Raw genomic sequence first — 27,438 nt, forward strand, 5'->3', positions numbered from 1 at the left:
CTTTGCAAACATCTTTACTGATGAAGAATCTGAGGCTCTAACAAGTTACATAACTTGCTCAAGGTCATCTATTGTTAAATGATGTGGTTTAAATTCAAAACTACTTTTTTTGTCCTTATACCTTCCTCTCTGTGTAGTACTGATAGTCTGAATAGTAGTGATAAGAAAAATAAGCAAGATTACACTTTATTATGGCAAAACCACTTTGAATTGCAGTCATTGGCCACCTTCCCCAACTTCATGTGCCACAGTAACTGAAAGATCAGAAAACTGCTAACATCAAACAATGGTATACATCACATACATAATAAAAACACAATCAACACAGCTGCCCCGATATTTTGACCTGGAAGAATGTATGCATGAAGCTTTTTTCTGTACCATGCCCAACAGACCACTTTTATTTCCAGGCTAATCAGGGACAGTGTGGGAAGATTCAGGGACAGTGTGGGAAGATTCAGGCCCTTGAAAAGCCTTAGCAATATCCACTGTTTTTCCAGATAATGTACTAAATCCTCCCTTTCAATTTCTTGACAACTTTTTATTTGAAAATCCTTCTCATCTTCAAATACTTTACTGTTTAGTTGTTTATCCATTAATTCAAAAATATTGATTGTGATTTCTCTTACATGCCATGCACCACAGTACTAAGTGAGAAAAAAAGTTCAGATTCAGCTAGCTCAACGATGTGAAGACCTGAATGGAAATTGGGTAGCTGACATAGGGCAGGTGAATGGAAGGGTAGAATGAGCAGAGATTTGAAAAGTCTACAAGGGTCAGACTGTACAGTATGTAAGAGCTTTGAGGTCGTTTGAAATGTAATTAGATCCTTAATGCTGACCCTAGAAGAAGTTTTAAGCAGAAGAGTAAAATAGTATGCAGTATACATTTTAAATGCTCACTACGTCTCCTGTGCAGAGAGCAGATTTGTGTGGAGCAAGAAAGAAGGCTGCGAGTCATTTCGGTGGCCATGGATGTGGTAGAAGAGAAATGAAGACAACTGGACTCCAAGCCTACCAGCCTAAAATTCGAGACATGGATTCAAGGTGTGTGATGGACTTCAACAAATTTCTTTTACTTCCAGACTAGGTCATTCATGCTTGTCACTTTCTCCTCTTAGACATGAGTTGAGTTTGTGAACAATGAGATATCATATTGCCAAAGAGAAAAACACACTGATTTTTCTTACAGTGCTAGTCACAAAGTATAAAGGAGAAATAAGTGGATTATCAAATTTGCTAAAAATGACAATAATAATAGTAAAAACAATCTAAACAGTTGAGGAAAATGCAGAACTTTGCCCCACTAGATCCTATCACTTCTTCCTGCCATTCCATTTTGCAACGTGTTCATGCAAGAATACAGGGTTAATGGTATTCCCGGAAAGGCAAAAGAATGTGGAATAGGAGAGCATTCCCTAAATAATTTCCACAAAGAAAATGAAGAGAAGATTTGTGTATATGAATTAATTTCTGTCTACCATACACAGTGAAAGGCATTTCATATGTGTTCTCTTATGTATTTGTGGTCCCATCTTTCAAATGAAGAAATAGATCTTTCTCCCACAATCTTCAGCCATGAAATGGGAAATTATAGGTACAACCTTACCTTCAAGACAACAAATAGCAAGCCTTTATTGCCTTACCACATAGTTTATTATTTGAAAATAAGAGAAGTATACACAAAATGTTTTGGCTTTGTACGTTTTTATTACCATTGACATTGTAACCTTGAAAACTGTAAAGACTCACAGCTATATAAGATAATTTTAAAACATTGTCTCAATTCATAGCATTTACATCTCCTCCAGACCTATAATATTAAGTCAAAGATGAATCATAGCTATGTTTTATTACCTGGAGAGGGTTACTGCAGTATTTTAACTATGAGCACCTGAATTTCCTTCTTTTCCTCCGTAGATTTGGTTTGGACAGTACTGTATAGTGGAGGTTGGTCCAGGAAAGACCAAGAGAATAGTGGGGAACCAAGACCAGGAAGTGAGAAAAACTAATATGTTTTGTATTTTCAACTAAGATATCATTGTGAGCAGCTGCAGCTGAGGTGAAATTGACTGGGGAATATTGGATAACAGTGTAGAACCTCGGAATTATTCTATCCAAGCGGGGAGAAAGCTAGAGTATTTATGTAACCGTTCCCATCAATTATTGGTTGTGGGTTGCCCTTGGGGTGCTAAGGGGCATTAATTCGCTGACATTTCTTACCTGCTATGCACACTGAAAGAACTGATTCCAATGTCTAGAGATGCTGACAAAGGGATGCAGGTTCTGGGAGTAGGAGGGCAAGTAGGTGTGCAATTGGGCACATAAGGGCAAAAACACATCAAAATGTTAAGAGTGTTATTTATTAATGGTGAGATAATGGACAATTAATATATGTATTCTTTTATTATTTATTTATTTATTATACTTTAAGTTCTAGGGTACATGTGCACAATGTGCAGGTTTGTTACATGTTTATACATGTGCCATGTTAGTGTGCTGCACCCGTTAACTCGTCACTTACATTAGGTATATCTCCTAATGCTATCCTTCCCCTCTACCTCTGCCCCACAACACACCCTGGTGTGTGATGTTCACCACCCTGCGTCCAAGTGTTCTTATTCTTCAGTACCCACCTATGAGTGAGAACATGCGGTGTTTGGTTTTCTGTCCTTGCAATAGTTTGCTCAGAATGGTGGTTTCTAGCTTCATCTATGTCCCTACAAACGACGTGAACTCATCCTTTTTTATGGCTGCATAGTATTCCATGGTGTATATGTGCCACATTTTCTTAATCCAGTCTATCATTGATGGACATTTGAGTTGGTTCCAAGTCTTTGCTGTTATGAATAGTGCCACAATAAACATATGTGTGCATGTGTCTTTATAGTAGCATGATTTATAATCCTTTGGGTATATGTCCAGCAATGGGGTGGCTGGGTCAAATGGTATTTCTGGTTCTAGATCCTTGAGGAATCGCCACACTGTCTTCCACAGTGGTTGAACTAGTTTACAGTCCCACCAACAGTGTAAAAGCATTCCTATTTCTCCACATCCTCTCCAGCACCTGTTGTTTCCTGACTTCTTAATGATCACCATTCTAACTGGTGTGAGATGGTATCTCATTATGGTTTTGATTTGCATTTCTCTGATGGCCAGTGATGATGAGCATTTTTTCATGTGTTTGTTGGCTGCATAAATGTCTTCTTTTGAGAAGTGTCTGTTCATATTCTTTGCCCACTTTTTTGATGGGGTTGTTTGATTATTTTTCTTGTAAATTTGTTTAAGGTCTTGGTAGTTTCTGGATATTAGCCCTTTGTCAGATGGGTAGATTGTAAAAATTTCTCCCATTCTGTACGTTGCCTGTTCACTCTGATGGTAGTTTCTTTTGCTGTGCAGAAGCTCTTTAGTTTAACTAGATTCTATTTGTCAATTTTGGCTTTTGTTGCCATTGCTTTTGGTGTTTTAGTCATGGAGTCCTTGCCCATGCCTATGTCCTGAATGGTATTGCCTAGGTTTTCTTCTAGGGTTTTTATGATTTTAGGTCTAACATTTAAGTCTTTAATGCATCTTGAATTAATTTTTGTATAAGGTGTAAGGAAGGGATCCAGTTTCAGCTTTCTACATATGGCTAGAAATTTTCCCAGCACCATTTATTAAATAGGGAATCCTTTCCCGATTTCTTGTTTTCGTCAGGTTTGTCAAAGATCAGATGGTTGTAGATGTGTGGTATTATTTCCGAGGGCTCTATTCTCTTCCATTGGTCTATATCTCTGATATGGTACCAGTACCATGCTGTTTTGTTTACTGTAGCCTTGTAGTATAGTTTGAAGTCAGGTAGTGTGATACCTCCAGCTTTATTCATTTTGCTTAGGATTGTCTTGACAATGGGGGCTCTTTTTTGGTTCCATATGAAGTTTAAAGTAGGTTTTTCCAATTCTGTGAAGAAAGACATTGGTAGCTTGACGGGGATGGCATTGAATCTATAAATTACTTGGGCAGTATGGCCATTGTCACAATTTGGTTCTTCCTATCTCTGACCATGGAATGTACTTCCATTTGTTTGTGTCCTCTTTTATTTTGTTGAGCAGTTGTTTGTAGTTCTCCTCGAAGAGGTCCTTCACATCCCTTGTAAGTTGGATTCCTAGGTATTTTATTCTCTTTGAAGCAATGTGAATGGGAGTTTACTCATGATTTGGCTCTCTGCTTGTCTGTTATTGGTGTATAGGAATATTTGTGATTTTTGCACATTAATTTTTTATCCTGAGACTTTGCTGAAATTGTTATCAGCTTAAGGAGATTTCGGGCTGAGATGATGGGGTTTTCTAAATATACAATCATGTAATCTGCAAACAGAGACAATGTGACTTCCTCTTTTCCTAATTGAATACCCTTTATTTATTTCTCTTGTCTCATTACCCTAGCCAGAACTTCCAAAACTATGTTGAATAGGTATGTTGAGAGAGGGCATCCCTGTCTTATGCCATTTTTCAAAGGGAATGCTTCCAGTTTTTGCCCATTCAGTATGATATTGGCTATGGGTTTGTCATAAATAGCTCTTATTATTTTGAGATACGTCCCATCAATACCTAGTTTACTGAGAGATTTTAGCATGAAGGGCTATTGAATTTTTTCAGAGGTCTTTTCTGCATCTATTGAGATAATCATGTGTTTTTTGTTGTTAGTTCTGTTTATATGATGGATTATGTTTATTGATTTGTGTATGTTGAACCAGCCTTGCATCCCAGGGATGAAGTCAACTTGATCGTGGTGGATAAGCTTTTTGATGTGCTGCTGGATTCGGTTTGCCAGTAGTTTATTAAGGATTTTTACATCGATGTTCATCAGGGATATTGGTCTAAAATTATCTTTTTTGTTGTGTCTCTGCCAGGCTTTGGTATCAGGATGATGCTAGCCTCATAAAATGAATTAGGGAGGATTCCCTCTTTTTTTTATTGATTAGAATAGTTTCAAAAGGAAAGGTACCAGTTCCTATTTGTACCTCTGGTAGAATTCGGCTGTGAATCCATCTGGTCCTGGACTTTTGTTGGTTGGTAGGCTATTAATTATTGCCTCAATTTCAAAACCTGTTATTGGTCTATTGAGGGATTCAGCTTCTTCCTGGTTTAGTCTTGAGAGTGTGTATGTATCCAGGAATTTATCCATTTCTTCTAGATTTTCTAGTTTATGTGTGTAGAGGTGTTTATAGTATTCTCTGATGGTAGTTTGTATTTCTGTGGGATCGGTGGTGATATCCCCTTTATACTTTTTTATTGCATCTATTTGATTCTTCTCTCTTTTCTTCTTTATTAGTCTTGCTAGCGGTCTATCAGTTTTGTTGATCGTTTCAAAAAACCAGCTCCTGGATTCGTTGATTTTTTGAAGAGTTTTTTGGGTCTCTATCTGCTTTAGTTCTGCTCTGATCTTAGTTATTTCTTGCCTTCTGTTAGCTTTTGAATGTGTTTGCTCTTGCTTGTCTACTTCTTGTAATTGAGATGTTAGGGTATCAATTTTACATCTTTCCTGCTTTCTCTTGTGGGCATTTAGTGCTATAAATTTCCCTCTACACACTGCTTTAAATATGGCCCACAGTCTGGTACATTGTGTCTTTGTTCTCATTGGTTTCAAAGAACATCTTTATTTGTGCCTTCATTTCATTATTTACCCAGTAGTCATTCAGGAGCAGGTTGTTCAGTTTCCATGTAGTTGAGTGGTTTTGAGTGAGTTTCTTAATGCTGAGTTCTAGTTTGATTGCACTGTGGTCTGAGAGACAGTTTGTTATCATTTCTGTTCTTTTACATTTGCTGGGGAGTGCTTTACTTCCAACTATGTGGTCAGTTTTGGAATAAGTGTGATGTGGTGCTGAGAAGAATGTATATTCTGTTAATTTGGGGTGGAGAGTTCTGTAGATGTCTATTAGGTCCACTTGGTGCAGAACTGAGTTGAATTCCTGGATATCCTTGTTAACCTTCTGTCTCTATCTGTCTAATGTTGACAGTAGGGTGTTAACGTCTCCCATTATGATTGTGTGGGAGTCTAAGTCTCTTTGTAGGTTTCTAAGGACTTACTTTATGAATCTGGGTGCTCCTGCATTGGGTACATATATATTTAGGATAGTTAGCTCTTCTTGTTGAATTGATCCCTTTACCATTATGTAATGACCTTCTTTGTCTCTTTTGATCTTTGTTGGTTTAAAGTCTGTCTTATCAGAGACTAGGATTGCAACCCCTGCTTTTTTTGCTTTCCATTTTCTTGGTAGATCTTCCTCCATCCCTTTATTTTGAGCATTTGTGTGTATCTGTGAGTGAGATGGGCCTCCTGAATACAGCACACTGATGGGTCTTGACTCTATCCAATTTGCCAGTCTGTGTCTTTTAACTGGGGCATTTAGCCCATTTACATTTAAGGTTAATATTGTTATGTGTGAATTTCATCCTGTCATTATGATGTTAATTGGTTATTTTGCTTGTTAGTTGATGCAATTTCTTCCTAGCATCGATGGTCTTTACAATTTGGCATGTTTTTGCAGTGGCTGGTACCAGTTGTTCCTTTCCATGTTTAGTGCTTCCTTCAGGAACTCTTGAAAGGCAGGCCTGGCAGTGACAAAATCTCTTAGCGTTTGTTTGTCTGTAAAGGATTTTATTTTTCCTTCACTTACAAAGCTTAGTTTGGTTGGATATGAGATTCTGGGTTGAAAATTCTTTAAGAATGTTGAATATTGGCCACCACTCTCTTCTGGCTTGTAGAGTTTCTGCTGAGAGATCTGCTGTTAGTCTGATGGGCTTCCCTTTGTCGGTAACTCGACCTTTCTCTCTGACTGCCCTTAACATTTTTTCCTTCATTTCAACTTTGGTGAATCTGACAATTATGTGTCTTGGAGATACTCTTCTCGAGGAGTACCTTTGTGGCTTTCTCTGTATTTCCTGAATTTCAGTGTTGGGTTGCCTCGCTAGGTTGGGGAAGTTCTCCTGGATAATATCCTGGAGAGTGTTTTCCAACTTGATTCCATTCTCCCTGTCACTTTCAGGTACATCAATCAAACGTAGATTTGGTCTTTTCACATAGTCCCATATTTCTTGGAGGCTTTGTTCATTTCTTTTTACTCCTTTTTCTCTAAACTTCTCTTCTTGCTTCATTTCATTCATTTGATCTTCTATCACTGATACCCTTTCTTCCACTTGATTGAATCAGTTACTGGAGCTTGTGCATGCATCACATAGTTCTCGTGCCATGGTTTTCAGCTCCATCAGGTCATTTAAGGGCTTCACTACACTGTTTATTCTAGTTAGCCATTTGTCTACCATCGTTTCAAGGTAGCTTCTTTGCGATGGATTCAAAATCCTCCTTTCGCTCAGAGAAGTTTGTTTTTCCCGATCATCTGAAGCCTTCTTCTCTCAACTCATCAAAGTCATTCTCTGTCCAGCTTGTTCCATTGCTGGTGAGGAGCTGCATTCCTTTGGAGGAGAAGAGGCACTCTGATTTTTAGAATTTTCAGCTTTTCTGCTCTGGTTTCTTCCCATATTTGTGGTTTTATCTACCTTTGATCTTTGATGATGGTGACATACAGATGGGGTTTTGGTGTGGATGTCCTTTCTGTTTGTTAGTTTTCCTTCTCACAGTCAGGACCCTCAGCTGCAGGTTTGTTGGAGTTTGCTGGAGGTACACTTTAGCCCCTGTTTGCCTGGGTATCACCAGCGGAGGCTGCAGAACAGCAAATATTGCAGAATAGTAAATGTTGCTACCTGATCCTTCCTCTGGAAGCTTCGTCTCAGAGGAGCACCCAGCTGTATGAGGTGTCAGTTAGCCCCTATTGGGAGGTGTCTCCCAGTTAGGCTACTCGGGGGTCAGGGACCCACTTCAGGCAGTCTGTCCATTCTCAAATCTCAAACTCCATGCTGGGAGAACCACTACTCACTTCAAAGCTGTCAGACAGCGATGTTTAAGTTGCGGAAGTTTCTGCTGTCTTTTGTTCAGCTATGCCCTGCCCCCAGAGGTGGAATCTACAGAGGCAGGCAGACCTTCTTGAGCTGAGGTGGGCTCCACCTAGTTTGAACTTCTGGGCCACTTTGTGGCCCAGCAGTGGCGGACGCCCCTACCCCAGCCTCGTTGCCACCTTGCAGTTCAATCTCAGACTGCTGTGCTAGCAGTCAGCGAGGATCCATGGGCATGGGAGCCTCCAAGCCAGGCACAAGAAATAATCTCCTGGTGTGCCATTTGCTAATTCCATTGGAAAAGCACAATATTAGGGTGGGAGTGTCCTGATTTTCCAGATACCCTCTGTCATGGCTTCCCTTTGCTAAGGAAGGGAATTCTCTGACCTCTTGCACTTCCTGGGTGAGATGATGCCCTGCCCTGCTCTGTGGGCTGCACCCACTGTCTGACAAGCCCCAGTGAGATGAACCTGGAACCTCAATTGGAAATGCAAAAATCACCCGTCTTCTGCATCACTCATGCTGGGAGCTGCTGACTGGAGCTGTTCCTATTCAGCCATCTTGGAACCTCTTCCATGTATTCTTTTTATGTATCAATATTTTATAAATATTTTGTCATAAACATGTACTACATATGAAAAGAGAATAAAATGATAGCTGAAGGATATTTTTTCCTGACACTTGAGCATTATTCTCTAGGTACTATGCTATTAAGAATAGACACTTATATACTTTTTAAAAAACGTCTTCTAAAGTCTCCATTGCTGAAAATCTAGTGTCACGTTAATTAATTGCTTTTTCTTTAGTTCTTCCTTTTTAGAGGGTTCATCTAAGAATTGGGTTTGATTTCATTATTATTATTATCATTTTTCAGTTCACCATTTTACACCAGAGGACACAGACACTTAGCCAACACCCTAATTTATATCATCACTGTAAGACATCTCAACTGAACTCTGTGTTGTAAAATGGTGGTGGTGGGAGAAGGGCTTCCTGTAGAGGAGGGAATAGGTTTCTGTCCTATCTGAAGTTTTCTGCCTGTAAATGTAACAATAATTCCTTTGGGACAAGGATTAATATTTAGGTGTAAATTGGAAACAATTTTAATCTAATAGGAGGAAATCAGAAAGTTTTCTTATTGCATATTTCATACAGTCAGATTCACAGATATATTACCCAATGTTGGGTATGTTACTAGTTTTGTCCTAATTTCAATACCAAAAAAAATCATACTAATGTATGTTCTTCTTTTATTCTTTAATTATTGTCAGAATGTGACACTTAAAAGGTGAAAAATTTTATTAGAAGAATGATCATTTATTATTAAATTTTACCATGATAAATACTTTATGTTAAAACACAAAGAAATAAAGATTGAAGTTATTTTCCTATTTTATTCCAAATAAGAGCTATTAATTAATTACTTCAATGTTCTGTTCCCATGATCCTTATTGCCTCCTATTTATCTGTCTATCATCTATATCTATCTGTCTGTCTGACATAAAATGCTTAAAATTAATGACTCAAGTTTCTGCTTTAAGAAGTTAGAGAAGGGGGAGGTATTTAAAATCAAGGAAAATAATACAGCAGAAATATGAAAAAAAAATAGAACAGAACTCTTATCTAAGACAAACAATATTAAAAAATCAACAAAGCCAAAAGTTGGTTCTTTGAAAATGTTATTAAAATTATGAACGCATATCTGGTCTGAACCAATCAGAGAGCTAGAGACCGCACAAGAGTGAGAACAAGCAAGCAAGAGCTAGAGACAGCAAAAGAGTGAGAACAAGCAAGTGAATGGCAGGAGAGAGAACATGCAAAACACGACCAAAATTGAAGAGGAGATGCCAATGTATACTTTAGTCATCTTAAAGGGACAATAGGGCAATATTGGAAATTAAATAAGATGACTTAGATGAAATGTACAATTCCTTGAAAATCCTTAGTCCAAACTGAAAAAGAAAACAGAAATGGTAACTTTTGTTGTTGTTGTTGCTGTTGTTGTTGTTTTGAGATGGAGTCTCACTCTGTCACCCAGACTGGAGTGCAGTGGCATGATCTCAGCTCACTGCAACCTCTCCCTCCGAGGTTCAAGTGATTCTCCTGCCTCAGCCTCCTGAGTAGCTGGGATTACAGGCATGCACCACCATGTCCAGCTAATTTTTTTTTGTAAGAAATGGTAACTTTGAAGGGCTCTATAACTACTAAAGAAATTAAATGTTAAAGTATGATTTTATTATATACAAATGAAAAATAGAACAAACTAATATATTCTTTAGGGATAGATGATAAAACTATAGAAAAAAGTGAAGGCATAGTCATTATGACAGTCAAGATTAAGTTTACCTATAAAAATGAGCTGGAGCAATGGGGAGGGCTTTTGAAGTCCTGGAAATACTTTGTCTTTAATTGGCAGGAGATTTATGTGGGTGTTTGCTTTATGATTATTAACTACTCAAACTTTCTTGTGTGTGTGTGTGTGTGTGTGTGTGTGTGTGTGTGTGTATTTCAAATAATCACTCCTCTTTAGGTAGATGTTCATGGGACATAATCAGGAAAGCTGTTTTCGTTGATATTTCCCAAGGTCAGGCTCATTATCTTCTCAGGGACTTCCCACCACTCCCCTGGTAACCTTACCATACCTCTTTTCAAGATATCTCTTCACCCCTAAATCCATCATCATGACTGATGGGCCCATGCATATGAAAGCAAGTCATACCGGAGTGGACATAGTGTCTTTTATTCCTGGTTTCACTCAGAAGCCATTCAAAGGCAAAGCCAAACCCTGGAGGACAGAAGATAGTAATGCAGTCTCATTACCCTTTTGAGATCTATATCCTCAACCACAACTTCCCTCAACACGCCCAACTCATAGCATCCTTGCATCCTTCAATCCTGCCATGCCACACTCACCCCATGGGCACTCAATCCCCATCTCTTATCTTTTATTTTATTTTATTTTATTTTATTTTATTTATTTTTTTAAAATTTATTATTATTATTATACTTTAAGTTCTAGGGTACATGTGCATAACGTGCAGGTTTGTTACATATGTATACTTGTGCCATGTTGGTGTGCTGCACCCATCAACTCGTCAGCACCCATCAACTCGTCATTTACATTAGGTATAACTCCCAATGCAATCCCTCCCCTCTCCCCGCTTCCCATGATAGGCCCCGGTGTGTGATGTTCCCCTTCCCGAGTCCAAGTGATCTCATTGTTCAGTTCCCACCTATGAGTGAGAACATGCGGTGTTTGGTTTTCTGTTCTTGTGATAGTTTGCTAAGGATGATGGTTTCCAGCTGCATCCATGTCCCTACAAAGGACACAAACTCATCCTTTTTTATGGCTGCATAGTATTCCATGGTGTATATGTGCCACATTTTCTTGATCCATTCTGTCACTGATGGACATTTGGGTTGATTCCAAGTCTTTGCTATTTTGAATAGTGCTGCAATAAACATACGTGTACATGTGTCTTTATAGCAGCATGATTTATAATCCTTTGAGTATATACCCAGTAATGGGATGGCTGGGTCATATGGTACATCTAGTTCTAGATCTTTGAGGAATCGCCATACTGTTTTCCATAATGGTTGAACTAGTTTACAATCCCACCAACAGTGTAAAAGTGTTCCTATTTCTCCACATCCTCTCCAGCACCTGTTGTTTCCTGACTTTTTAATGATCGCCATTCTAACTGGTGTGAGATGGTATCTCATTGTGGTTTTGATTTGCATTTCTCTGATGACCAGTGATGATGAGCATTTTTTCATATGTCTGTTGGCTGTATGAATGTCTTCTTTTGAGAAATGTCTGTTCATATCCTTTGCCCACTTTTTGATGGGGTTGTTTTTTTTCCTTGTAAATTTGTTTGAGTTCTTTGTAGGTTCTGGATATTAGCCCTTTGTGAGATGAGTAGATTGCAAAAATGTTCTCCCATTCTGTAGGTTGCCTGTTCACTCTGATGGTAGTTTCTTTTGCTGTGCAGAAGCTGTTTAGTTTAATGAGATCCCATTTGTCAATTTTGGCTTTTGCTGCCGTTGCTTTTGGTGTTTTAGGCATGAAGTCTTTGCCCATGCCTATGTCCTGAATGGTACTACCTAGGTTTTCTTCTAGGATTTTTATGGTATTAGGTCTAACATTTAAGTCTCTAATCCATCTTGAATGAATTTTCGTATAAGGAGTAAGGAAAGGATCCAGTTTCAGCTTTCTACTTATGGCTAGCCAATTTTCCCAGCACCATTTATTAAATAGGGAATCCTTTCCCCATTTCTTGTTTTTGTCAGGTTTGTCAAAGATCAGATGGCTGTAGATGTGTGGTATTATTTCTGAGGCTTCTGTTCTGTTCCGTTGGTCTATATCTCTGTTTTGGTACCCCCATCTCTTATCTTAAAGCAGATGCCTGAGGGTCATAAACCTTTCTCACCTATCCTTTTCTAGGACCCGAGCCTTAGTTAGTGATTTTTCAATATTAAGAAATCTTCTTGAAAGGGACAAAATATAGCAAGATGTTTTTGGCTTTTCTTTTTGATTCTGTTCCAAGCTCTCAACAGTGAGCATTGTAGTGGGCACTTTATAGATGTTCACTCATCAACTTTTAATTTATTAACTAACCCCTGTGAAGCATTCCACTCTAAACTTGTGGTTCTGGTAGTACTTGGGCTTGCTTTAGACACCCAGCTATCAAATTATGAGTAATTTAAAACATTCTCATACAGAAGCACCAATTCTAAATGGCTTCACTAGCTTTCAAATAATAGAAAATTAATGACTAATATTATACTCAGACAAATGTATAGACATTTGTCTAAGAAAGACAAATGAAAAACAACAACCAAAACTTTAATGACATATTTAAAAAATCAAATTTACCAAAAATATGTAATACATTCTGACCAAAACATATTTATCACAAGAATGTTAGAGTTGATCAATATTTTATGCAATTTACACATTGATGCAGAAAAAATGACAAAATGTAGCATCTATGATTGATAAATACTCTCAGAAATCTAGACATAGAAAGGAATGTTCTCAATGTAATAATATGCAACTATAAAAAGCCGTAACTTAATAACATACTGCTGGTTGACCCTTTGGGAAATCAGAGAAAAATAAGAATATTACCTCAAACATTTCTCTTCAACATTACACTAATGATCCTACACAAGGCAATAAGGAAAGAAAAATAAATGAAAGAATTTGGAAATTATGAAGTAAAAAAGTCTTCCGATTTGCAGATGATATGATTATTTATCTAGATAATCTAAAGGATCCCAAAATAACAAACAGATGTAATAAGTAAAGTTAGCAAGGGAGAGTGACATCAGCAAGATGGCAGCATTGGTGATATAAGCGTTTTTTCCTCCAACAAATAACCACAAATGATGTGAACCTAGTGAGAGCTCAAGGGTCCATTTAAAAATATGCAGCAATGCAGCAGAACAAAACAAACAAGCAAACGCACAACAAAAAACAGGAGACTAACCACACAGAAAGGATCACTGGGGACATTGGCATACCTGAGAAGTCTGGTCATGGCTAGGAACAAAGAAGGATGGAGGCTATCAGTGTCATTCATGCATCAGGTCCCACTATGGTCTGCAGCAGACTGCTCTTCAAAGGACATTGACATTTTTTTTTGACACTGAGGTAACTAACAGCCACCTCTGCCACAAATCCCATGGCAAGGGAGAAATGGCTGTGTCCACCTCCAAGGAGTTGCTATGGTGCCACACTAGGACTGAAGCTGCCACTCCACCTAACCCTATGTGTACCCCTGACTCCAGAGCTACAGTCACTCTATACATGCCTACGCTCCGGAATCCTGCTCTGTGGCCTCAATGCATTTTTGCCTCAAACACTAGAACCACCACTGCTATGACCTAGCCTCTATGTGAACCCTGGAGCCCTGATCACTCTGTGCATACCTGTGCTTTAGACCTTGGTTGACAGCTGCAGCAGTTTCCATAAATCTATGCCTGTTCACCCTCCAGATACCAGGTCCCTGACTGATCAAGAAGACCATAACCTTACAAACCATTGTGAATGTGATAGTAAGATATTTGTGCCTCAGACATTGATGGCACTGCTGCCCCAGATCCCCACTCTGTACATACCTGTGCTTTAGACCTTGGCTTGACAGCTGCAGCAGTTTCTATAAATCTATGCCTGTTCATCCTCCAGATACCAGTTCTATGACTGATCAAGAAGACCATAATCTTACAAACCATTACGAATGTGATAGTAAGATATTTGTGCCTCAGACATTGATGGCACTGCTGCCCCAGATCCTGGAGCCCCAGTAGCTCTACAAATACTCATGCTTTAGATCTTTGCTCTGTGGCTGCTCCAAAGGTGCCTCACATCAGACACCAGTGCCATAACCATTGTGAGCATATCTGCAATCCATATCTTCCTCAATAGGAGAAAAATATATCAGGAGGACCTCAGAAGCCTTTGTCACTAAAGACCCCAACATCCCTGCAGGCACCCATAGCCTTGGCAACTGGACACCTTTGGAATCTTTACGAACATTGATGTCAGCTAACAGAGATGTATGGAGACCACACTGTTGTGTCCTCATGAGAGGCAGAACTGCTGTAGCCCACCAAGCTGGTGCCCTCACACCCACACCCACAGGGGAAGGTCTTTTCCCACTAAAACCTATCCATAAAGTCTGGAAGAGGTGACTGCTTCATCCAATACACAGATAACAATGCAAGGCAGCAAGAAACAAGAAAATCCAAGGAAATACTACCAAAGAACACAATAATTTAAAATAACTGCAAGCCCCCATGGAAATCTACAAGTTACCTGACAACTCAAAATAGTTGCTTTAAGGAAGCTCAGCAAACTTCAAGAGAGCACAAAAAGTTAATTCAACAAAGTTTGATTATTTGAAAATCAAATTCAATAAAAATAATAGATGAACAAAATAAGATGTTTAACAGAGATATTGAAACCATAAAAAGAGCCAAAAAAGTCTACACATAAAGAATACAATGAATAAAATAGAAAATGCAATAGAGAGCATCAACAGCAGCATTGATCAAGCAGAAGAAAGAGTCCATTAACTCAAAGAGAAGATATTTAAAACTATTCAGTTAGAGAAGAAAACATAAAATAGAATTAAAAAAAAAACCCTACAAGATTTCTGGAACAACATAAATAGAGCTAACAGTTGCATTTAGAACTAAAGAGGGACAAGAGAGAGAAAAAAGGAAAGAAGATTGTTTTAAAAAAAAAATACTGAGTGAAACCTGTCCAAATTTGGGAAAAGTTATAAACAATCAAGTACAGGAAGTTCAAAGATCTCCTCAGATTCCACCTAAAGAAGACTACACCAAGACATATTATAATCAAACTATCAAAAATCAAAGATAGAGCAAGAATCCTGAAAGCAGCAAGAGCAAAAAAAAAATGTCCTCGCATACCAGGGAATTCCCATAAAGCTATCAGTGAATCTCAGCAGAAAATTTGTGGGCCAGGAGAAAATGATAATATATTCAATGGGATGAAAGAAAAAACAATCTTGCAAAATAAAGATATTTTACTTAGCAAAACTGTCCTTAAGAAAGAAAGGAAAATAACAACATTCCCAGACACACAAAAGCTGAGAGAGTTCATCACCATTAGATCTACCCTACAGGAAATGCTGGGATTCCATTCCAAGATGGCCAAATAGAAACAGCTCCGGTCTGCAGCTCCCAGTGTGATTGACGATTGACGCAGAAGATGAGGGATTTCTGCATTTCCAACTGAAGTACCTGGTTCATCTCACTGGGACTGGTTGAAGAGTGGGTGCAGCCCATGGAGGGTTAGCAGAAGCAGGGTGGGACATCACCTCAACTGGGAAGTGCAAGGGGTTGGGGGATATCCCTTTCCTAGCCAAGGTAAACCATGACAGACTGTACCTTGAAAAATGGGACACTTCTGCCCAAATATTGCACTTTTCCAATGGTCTTAGCAAATGGCACACAGATAGATTATATCCCACGCCTGGCTTGGTGGGTCCCACACCCATAGAGCCTTGCTCACTGCTAGTGCAGCAGTCTGAGATTGACCTGCAAGGCAGCAGCCTGGCAGGGGAAGGGGCGTCTGCCATTGCTGAGGCTTGAGTAGGTAAACAAAGCGGCCCAGAAGCTTGAACTGGATGGAGCCCACCGCAGCTCAGCAAGGCCTGCTGCTTCTGTAAACTCCACCTCTGGGGGCAAGGAGTAGCTGAACAAAAGGCAGCAGAAACTTCTGCAACTCAAATGTCCCTGTCTGATAGCTCTGAAGAGAGCAGTGGTTCTCCCAGCATTGTTTGAGCTCTGAGAATGGTCAGACTGCCTCCTCAAGTGAGTCCCTGACCCCCATGTAGCCTAACTGAAAGACACCTCCCAGTAGGGGCCAACTGACACCCCATACAGGCAGGTGCCCCTCTGGGACGAAGCATCCAGAGGAAGGATCAGGCAGCAATATTTGCTGTTCTGCAATATTTGCTGTTCTGCAGCCTCTGCTAGTGATACCCAGGCAAAACGGTCTGGAGTGGAACTCCAGCAAACTCCAGCAGACCTGGAACTGAGGGACCTGACCGCTGGAAGGAAAACTGATAAACAGAAAGGAAAAGCGTCAACATCAAAAAAAAGGACATCCACACCAAAACCCCATCTGTAGGTCACCAAGATCAAAGACCAAAGGTAGAAAAAAATCGCAATGATGGGGAGAAACCAGAGCATAAAATCTGAAAAATCTGAAACCAGAGAGCCTCTTCTCCTCCAGAGGATCACAGCTCCTTGCCAGCAATAGAACAATGTTGGACAGAGAATGACTTTGATGAGCTGACAGAAGTAGGCTTCAGAAGGTAAGTAATAACAAACTTCTCCGAGCTAAAGGAGGATATTCAAACCCCATTGCAAGGAAGCTAAAAACCATGACAAAATATTAGATGAATGGCTAACTTAAATAAACAGTGTAGAGAAGACCTTGAATGACCTGATGGAGCTGAAAACCATGGCACGAGAACTACATGACACATGCACAAGCTTCAATAGCCGTTTCAGTCAAGTGGAAGAAAGGGTATCAGTGATTGAAGATCAAATTAATGAAATGGAGTGAGAAGAGAAGTTTAGAGAAAAATGAGTAAAAAGAAACAAACAAAGCCTCAAAGAAAATATGGGAGTATGTGAAAAGGCCAAATCTACGTTTGATTGGTGTAGCTGAAAGTGACGGGGAGAATGGAAGCAAGTTGGAAAACACTCTTCAGGATATTATCCAGGAGAACTTCCCCAATCTAGCAAGGCAGGCCAACATTCACATTCAGGAAATACAGAGACCACCACAAAGATACTCCTCGAGAAGAGCAACCCCAAGTAACATAATTGTCAGATTCACCAAGATTGAAATGAAGGAAAAAATGTTAAAGGAAGTCAGAGAAAGGTTGAGTTACTGACAAAGGGAAGCCCATCAGACTAACAGCGGATCTCTCAGCAGAAACTCTACAAGCCAGAAGAGAGTGGTGGCCAATATTCAACATTCTTAAAGAAAGAATTTTCAACCCAGAATCTCATATCCAGCCAAACTAAGCTTTGTAAGTGAAGGAAAAATAAAATCCATTACAGACAAGCAAATGCTAAGAGATTTTCTCACCACCAGGCCTGCCTTACAAGAGCTCCTGAAGGAAGCACTAAACATGGAAAGGAACAACTGGTACCAGCCACTGCAAAAACATGCCAAATTGTAAAGACCATCGATGCTAGGAAGAAATTGCATCAACTAATGAGCAAACTCACCAGCTAACATCATAATGACAGGAGCAAATTCACACATAACAATATTAACCTTAAATGTAAATGGGCTAAATGCCCCAATTAAAAGATGCAGACTGGCAAATTGGATAAAGAATCAAGAACCATCCTGTGCTGTATTCAGGAGGCCCATCTCACTTGCAGAGAGACACAAATGCTCAAAATAAAGGGATGGAGGAAGATCTACCAAAAGAATGGAAAGCAAAAAAAAAAAAAAAAAAAAAAAAAATTCAGGGGTTGCAATCCTAATCTCTGATAAAACAGACTTTAAACCAACAAAGATTGAAAGAGACAAAGAAGGCCATTACATAATGGTAAAGGGATCAATTCAACAAGAAGAGCTAACTATCCTAAATATATATGTACCCAATACAGGAGCACCCAGATTCATAAAGCAAATCCTTAGAGACCTACAAAGAGACTTAGACTCCCACACAATAATAATGGGAGACGTTAACACCCCACTGTCAATATTAGACAGATCAATAAGACAGAAGGTTAACAATGATATCCAGAAATTTAACTCAGCTCTGCACCAAGTGTATCTAATAGACATCTACAGAGTTCTCCACCCTAAATTGACAGAATATAGATTCTTCTCAGCACCACTTCGCACTCATTCCAAAATTGACCACATAGTTGGAAGTAAAGCACTCTTCAGCAAATGTAAAAGAACAGAAATCACAACAAACTGTCTCTCAGACCACAGTGCAATCAAACTAGAACTCAGCATTAAGAAACTCACTCAAAACCACTCAACTACATGGAAACTGAACAACCTGCTCCTGAATGACTACTGGGTAAATAATGAAATGAAGGCACAAATAAAGATGTTCTTTGAAACCAACGAGAACAAAGACATAGCATATCAGAATCTCTGGGACACATTTAAAGCAATGTGTAGTGGGAAATTTGAAGCACTAAATGCCCACAAGAGAAAGCAGGAAAGATGTAAAATTGACACCCTAACATCACAATTAAAAGAACTAGAGAAACAAGAGCAAACACATTCAAAAGCTAGCAGAAGGCAAGAAATAACTAGGATCAGAACGGAGCTGAAGGAGATAGAGACACAAAAAACTCTTCAAAAAATCAATGAATCCAGGAGGTGGTTTTTTGAAAAGATCAACAAAATTGATATGCTAGCAAGACTAATAAAGAAGAAAAGAGAGAAGAATCAAATAGATGCAAGGAAAAATGATAAAGAGGATATCACCATCGATCCCACAGAAATACAAACTACCATCAGAGAATGCTATAAGCACCTCTACGCAAATAAAGTAGAAAATCTAGGAGAAATGGATAAATTGCTGGACACGTACACCCTCTGAAGACTAAACCAGGAAGAAGTTGAATCTCTGAATAGACCAATAACAGGTTTTGAAATTGAGGCAATAATTAATAGCCTACCAACCAAAGAAAGTCCAGGACCCGAAGGATTCACAGCCAAATTCTACCAGAGGTATCAAGAGGAGCTGGTACCTTTCCTCTAAAACAATTCCAATCAATAGAAAAAGCGGGAATCCTCCCTATCTCATTTTATGAGGCTAGCATCATTCTGATACCCAAGCCTGGCAGAGACACAACAAAAAAAGATAATTTTAGACCAATATCCCTGATAAACATCGATGCAAAATTTCTCAGTAAAATATTGGCAAACCGAATCCAGCAGCACATTAAAAAGCTCATCCACCACAATTAAGTCGAATGTATCCCTGGGATGCAACGGTTAACAATACACAAATCAATACACATAATCCATCACATAAACAGAACCAACGATAGAAACCACATGATTAACTCAATATATGCAGAAAAGGCCCTCGACAAAATTCAACAGGCCTTCATGCTAAAAATGCTCAATAAACTAGATACTGATGGAACATATCTCAAAATAATAAGAGCTATTTATGAAAAACCCACAGCCAATATCATACTGAATGGGCAAAAACTGGAAGCATTCCCTTTGAAAAATGGCACAAGACAGGGATGCCCTCTCTCAACATACCTATTCAACATAGTTTTGGAAGGTCTGGCTAGGGTAATGAGACAAGAGAAAGAAATAGAGGGTATTCAGTTAGGAAAAGAGGAAGTCAAATTGTCCATGTTTGCAGATTGCATGATTGTATATTTAGAAAACTCATCGTCTCGGCCCAAAATTTCCCTAAGCTGATAAGCAACCTCAGCAAAGTCTCAGAATAAAAAGTCAATGTGCAAAATCACAAGCATTACTATACACCAATAACAGATAAACAGAGAGCCAAATCATGAGTGAACGCCCATTCACAATTGCTACATAGAGAATAAAATACTTAGGAATCCAACTTACAAGGAATGTGAAGGATCTCTTCAAGGAGAGCTACAAACCACTGCTCAAGGAAATAAAAGAGGACACAATCAGATGGAAGAACATTCAATGCTCATGGATAGGAAGAATCAATATTGTGAAAATGGCCATACTGCCCAAGGTAATTTATAGATTCAATGCCATCCCCATCAAGCTACAAATGTCTTACTTCACAGAGTTGGAAAAAACTACTTTAAACTTCATATGGAACCAAAAAAGAGCCTGCATTGCCAAGACAATCCTAAGCAACAAGAACAAAGCTGGAGGCATCATGCTATCTGACTTCAAACTATACTACAAGGCTATAGTAACCAAAACAGCATTGTGCTGTTACCAAAACAGAGATATAGACCAATGGAACAGAACAGAGGCCTCAGAAATAATACCACACATCTACAACCATCTGATCGTTGACAAACCTGACAAAAACAAGAAATAGGGAAAGGATTCCCTATTTAATAAATGGTGCTGGGAAAACTGGCTAGCCGTATGTAGAAAGCTGGAACTAGATCTCTTCCTTACATCTTATACAAAAATTAATTCAAGATGGATTAAAGACTTAAATGATAGACCTAAAACCATAAAAACCCTAGAAGAAAACCTAGGCAATAGCATTCAGGACACAGGCATGGGCAAGGACTCCATGACTAAAACACCAAAAGCAATGGCAACAAAAGCCAAAATTGACAAATGGGATCTAATTAAACTAAACAGGTTCTGCACAGCAAAAGAAACTACCATCAGAGTAAACAGGCAACCTCCAGAATGGGAGGAAATTTTTGCAATCTACCCATCTGACAAAGGGCTATTATCCAAGATCTAAAAAGAACTTAAACACATTTACAAGAAAGAAACAACCTCATCAAAAAGTGGGCAAAGGATATGAAGAGACGCTTCTCAAAAGAAGACGTTTATGCAGCAACAGACACATGAATAAATGCTCATCATCACTGGTCATCAGAGAAATGCAAATCAAAACCACAGTGAGATACCATCTCATACCAGTTAGAATGGCTATCATTAAAAAGTCAGGAAACAACAGATGCTGGGGAGGATGTGGAGAAACAGGAACACTTTTACACTGTTGGTGGGACTGTAAACTAGTTCAACCGTTGTGGAAGACAGTGTGGCAATTCCTCAAGGATCTAGAACCAGAAATACGATTTGACCCAGTGATCCCATTACTGGGTATATACCCAAAGGATTATAAATCATGCTGCTATAAAGACACATGCACACGTATGTTTACTGCGGCACTATTTACAATAGCAAACACTTGGAACCAATCCAAATGTTCATCAATGATAGACTGGATTAAGAAAATGTGGCACACACACAACATAGAATACTATGTAGCCATAAAAAAGGATGAGTTCATGTCCTTTGCAGGGACTTGGAGAAGCTGGAAACCATCATTCTGAGCAAATTGCCACCAGGACCAAAAACCAAACACTCCATGTTCTCTACTCATTGGTGGAATTTGAACAATGAGAACACTTGGACACAGGATGGGGAACATCACACACTGGGGCCTGTCGTGGGGTGGGGTCCAGGGGAAGGGATAGCATTAGGAGAAATACCTAATGTAAATGATGGGTTAATGGGTGCAGCAAACCAACATGGCACATATACACCTATGTAACAAACCTGCATGTTGTGCACATGTACCCTAGAACTTAAAGTATCTATATTAAAAAAAAAAAAAACTTTCACATACCAAAAAATGGATTCAAAACCTCAAAAAAAAAAAAAAAAAAAAAAAGAAATGCAAAAAGGATTTCTTCCAGTTTAAAGTAAAGGATAATAATTAGCAACATAAAAGTACATGAAAGTGTAAAACTCACGGCTGGGCATGGTGGCTCACACCTGTAATCCCAGCACTTTGGGAGGCTGAGGCAGGCAGATCACTTGAGGCCAGGAGTTCGAGACCAGCCTGACCAACATAGAGAAACCCCATCTCTACTAAAAATAATAAATAATTAGCCAGGCATGGTGGCGCATGCCTGCAATCCCAGCTTCTTGGGAAGCTGAGGCAGGAGAATCACTTGAACCCAGAAGGCAGAGGTTGTGGTGGACCGAGATCATGCTATTGCACTCCCGCCTGGGCAACAAGAGCAAAACTCCATCTAAAAAAAAAAAGAAACTGAAAAAGAAAAAGAAGAAAAAGAAAGTATAAAACTCTAGTAAAAGTAAGTACATATTAAAATTCAAAATACTCTAATACTCTTAATGGTGGTATATATATATAAATCACTTACAAATTTATTGTGAAAGTTGACTGTCTAAATTATTTTTAAAAATCTATAGCTATAATAATTTGTTTAGGGATATACAATATTAAGTGTAAATTGTGGCATCAAAAATGTAAAATATGATTGGGCAATAAAAATGTAGCGCTTTTGTATGCAGTTAATGTTAAGTTGTTAATACCTTAAGATAGCCTGTAACAACTATAGTAAATTTTATGTAAGCCTCATGGTAATCACAACACAAAATGTGTAATAGATATGCAAAATATAAAGAAAAAGAAATCAAAATATGCCACTGAAGAAAATAATCTACTCACAAAGGAAGACAGCAAGAGAGGAAGAAAAAAAAAAAAAAAAAGGATCTTCAAATTAACCAGAAAACAATGAACAAAATGGCAGCAGTAAATCCTTACCTATCAATAATTAGCTTGAATGTAAATGAACTAAATTCTCCAATGAAATGACATATAGATTGAGTGAATAAATAAAAATACAAGACTCAACTATAAGCTGCCTACAAGGGACACTCAGCCTTAAGTACACACATAGACTATAAATGAAGGGATAGAAGAATATATTTTATAAAAATGAACCAAAAGAGAGCAGAGGTAGCTGTACTTACACAAAACAGACTTTAATTTAAAAACTGACAGGGCACAGTGGCTCACACCTTTAATCGCAGGACTTTGAGAGGCTGAGGCCAGCAGATCTCTTGAGCCCAGGAGTTCAAGACCAGCTTGGCAACATGGTGAAACCCCATCTCTATAAAATAATACAAAAAAAATAGTTGGGTGTGGTGGCATGTACCTGTTGTCTTGGCTACTTGGGAGGCTGAGGTGAGAGAATTGCTTGAGCCAGGGAGGTCAAGGCTGCAGTGAGCTGTGACTGTGCCACTGCACTCCAGCCTGGGTGACACAGTGAGACCCATCTCAAGAGGAAAAAAATGTAAAAACTGTAAAAAGAAAAAAAGAGTGTCATTATATCATAATAAAGGAGTCAATTCATTAAAATAATATAGTAATTGTAAACATATGTACACAATATTGAATTACTCATATATGTAAACCAAATATTAGTAGATCAGAAGGGATAGATAGATGGTTAAAAAATAATAGTAGGAAACTTAATACCCTACTTTCAACTATTGACAGATTATCCAGACAGAAAATTAATAAGGAAACACTGGACTTCAACTACACTTTAGATCAAGTGGACTTAATAGACACATACAGACTATTTCATCCAGTAGCAGCAGAATACACTTTCTTCTCAAGCACAAATGGAATATTCTCCAGGATAGATCATGTTAGACCACATAATGAGGATTAACAAATTTTAGAAGTTTAAAATCATATCCAATGTTATTTTCAATCATAATGATATGAAACTAGAAATCAATAACAGGAAAAATTTTGAAAATTTATAAACAATGTACTTCTAAACAAAAAAGTGGGTTAAAGAAGAAATCTAAAGGGAAATTTAAAAACATCTTGAGATAAAAGAAAGTGGAAATACAAAACACCAAAATTTATGGGATGCAGCCAAAGCAGTTCTAAGAGGGATGTTTATAGCAATAAATGCCTACATTAAAATAGAATAATGATCTCAAATAAACAATCAAATATTATATGTCAAGGAACTAGAAAAACAAAACCAGACTAAGTCCAAAGTTAGTAAAAGAAAGTAAATAATAAAAATCACAGCAGAATTCAATTAAATAGATACTAGAAAAAAATATCAACAAAACTATGTTTTCTTTAAAAAATAAATAAAACAGACAAATCTTTAGTCTAAAAAAAGAGGAGTCAAATAAAATCATGAATGCAAGAGGAGATGTTGCAACTGATACCACACAAATACAAAAGATTGAAAGAGACTACTATCAACAATTATATGCTAACAAATTGAGTAACCTAGAAAAAAATGATAAATTCCTGGACACACACAACCAACAATGACTTACACTGTGATGAAACAAGAGAATATCCGAGCAAATCCATAATGAATAAGAATCAGTGAAAAATAATATCTCATCAAAGAAAAACCTGATGGTTCCATGGTTAAATTCTACCAAACATTCAAACAAGAACTAATAAGAATCCCTCTCAAACCCTTTTGAAAAATTGAAATTAGGGAATACTTATAAACTCACATTACAATGCCAGTATTAGCCTGATACCAGGACCAGAAAGAACATTACCAGAAAACTAAAATTACAGGCCAATATCCCTGATAAACCTAGGTGCAAAAATCCTCATGAAAATACTGGAAACCTCATTCAACAGTGCATGAAATGAATCATCATGAATAAGTGGGATTTATTCATGGGATGCAAGGATGGTTCAATATACCAAAATCACTAAATGTAATACTTCATATTAATAGAATGAAAATTTAAAAATATGATTCTTTCAATAGATGCAGGAAAAGCATTTGATAAAATTCAGCATGTCTTCATGATAAAATCTGTCAACAAATTAAGTAAAAAACAAATGTACTTCCACATAATAAAGGCCACATGTGGTAAACTAACAGTTAAATTCATACTCAGTGGTAAAAAGGTGTAAGCATTTTCTCTAAGATCAGACAAGACGAGGATGCCCACTCTTGCCACATCTATCTAACATAGTACTGGAAATCTTATCTGGAGCAATTAAGCCAAAGAAAATTTAAAAAAAAAATCCAAATTGGGAATAGAGAAGTTAAATTGTCTCTGCAGATGACATGATTGTATATATAGAAAACTCTAAGAACTGTATTAAAAAGCTGTTAATGACAGTAAACAAATTTAGTAAAGTGGCAAAAGACAAACTCAACATACAAAAATCAATGCTCTTTCTATATACTAACAACAAACCATCTGAAAAAGAAATCAAGAAAACAGTCCCATCTAAAATAGCATCAAAAAATCAGACTTATCTGCATAAATTTAAAAAAGAAGAAGAAAAGCTGTACTCAGAAATCTATAAAACATTGATGAAATAAATTGGAGAAGACAAATAACTGGCCATATATCCTGTGTTCATTGATTGGAAGAATTGATACTTAAAACTTCTACACTACCTAAAGTGATTCCCTCATTGAATAAAATTCCACTCAAAATTCTAAAGACATTTTTCATAGAAATTAAAAACACAGAAATAGAAAAAAATCATGGAAAAATGCATGAAATTGCACGAGACAGTGAGTAGCCAAGACAATCTCAAGTAAAAAGCAAAACAAAAGAAAAGCTGAGACATCACCTTGCCTAATCTCAGAATATACTATAAAGCTACAGTAATCAAATAGCAATCTTAATTGAATGGTATAGTAACAGACACGTGGACCAATGGAACGGAGTAGATAACCCAGAAATAAATCTACACATTTGCAGTCAACAAATCACACACAACTAGAACACACAATGGGGAAAGGGTAGTCTCTTCAATAAAGGATGTGAGGAAAACTGTATACTCACATGCAGAAGAATCAAATTGGGCCTTTAACTTCCACCATATTAAAAAAATCAACTCAAAATGGATTATAGAATTAAACATAATTGTAAAACTACTGAAAGAAAACATGGAAAAACAGCTCCTTGGCATTAGTCTTTGCAATGATTTTTTGGATATGGTCCCAAAAACACAGTCAATAAAAGCAATAATAGATAAAAGGGGTTGCATTAAACTCAGTAACTTCTTCCCTTTAAAGGAAAATAACCCAACAGTGTGAAGGGACAACCTAAATCTACAGACTGGAAGAAAATATTTGCAATTCATACATCTGATAATGAGTGAATATCTAAAATAAGGAACTCAAACAACTGAATAGCAAGAAAACAACCCAATTATAAAACTACAAAATGAGCAGAGGACCTGAATAGACATGTTTTCAAAAAACAAGGCATACAAATAGCTAGCAGGTACATGAAAAGGTGTTCAACATCACTAATCAACAGGGACATGCAATCAAATCCACAATAATATATCACCTCACTTCTGTTAGAATGGCTATTATCAAAAGGCGAGGGTGGAGAGATGTAAATTAGTACAGCCATTATAGGAAACAGCATAAAGGTTGCTAAAAAATAAAAAATAGAACTACCATATGATCTAGTAATCCGACTACTTGGTATATATGTTTAAAGGAAATTAAATTAGTATGTCAGAGATATCTGCATCCCCATGTTCATTGCAGCACTGTTCACAATAGCCAAGATATGGAATCAACCTGTGTCCATCAACAGATGAAAGAATTTTTCAAATATGATATATATACACAATGAAATACTAATACCATTCGTCCACAAAAAAGAAGAAAATCATGTCATTTGTGAAAGCATGGATGAACCTCGAGGGCATTATGCCAAGTGAAATTAGCCAGGCACAGAAAGAGAAATACTTCATGATCTCACTTGTATAAGGAATCTAAAAATGTCAAGCTCATAGGACCTGAGAATACAAGTGTGGTTACTAGATCCCAGGAAAGGGAGGATCAGAAAGTGTTGGTCAGAGGGTACAGAGTTTCAGCCAGACAGGAGGACTAAGTTCTGGAGATCTACTTTACAGCGTGGTAATTATAGTTAATAACAATATATTATATACTTAAAATGTGTTAAGAGAGTTGATTTGTAATCTTCTTACCTGAAAAAAAGTATGTGAAGTGATGGACGTGTTAATTAACTTGACTTAATCATTTCACAATGTATTCATATGTCAAAAGTTCACATTGTCCTCCATAAATGTATACCATTTTTATGTTCAATTAAAAAATAAATCCAGAGGGTAAGAAATGAGATGCTTAATTACTGATGTGTATAAGAGGAGAAGTGGTCAAATTTCTAAGGCAAATTGCGTATAACTTGAGTATGGACCAAAGAGGGGCCACATGTAAGAGAGATGGCAGTAGACTCATCTTGCATCTTATCTCCGAGGACTGCCTGGAAGAGTAGACAGAACTTTAGCAGAAGCTGAAAATATTACTAGCTTCCTAAGAACTGAGGAAGGAATATGAATTAGTGTATAGATGCATTCACACACATCAAATAACTCCAGAATGATGGAAGGTTGCTTAAGGACCCATGAAAATTCTATGTCACATTTCAACCTCTGCAATATTCAATAAGCACACAGCCCACA

Source organism: Macaca nemestrina, chromosome 18 (assembly GCF_043159975.1).
Source record: "Macaca nemestrina isolate mMacNem1 chromosome 18, mMacNem.hap1, whole genome shotgun sequence".
NCBI classification, from domain to species: Eukaryota; Metazoa; Chordata; class Mammalia; order Primates; family Cercopithecidae; genus Macaca; species Macaca nemestrina.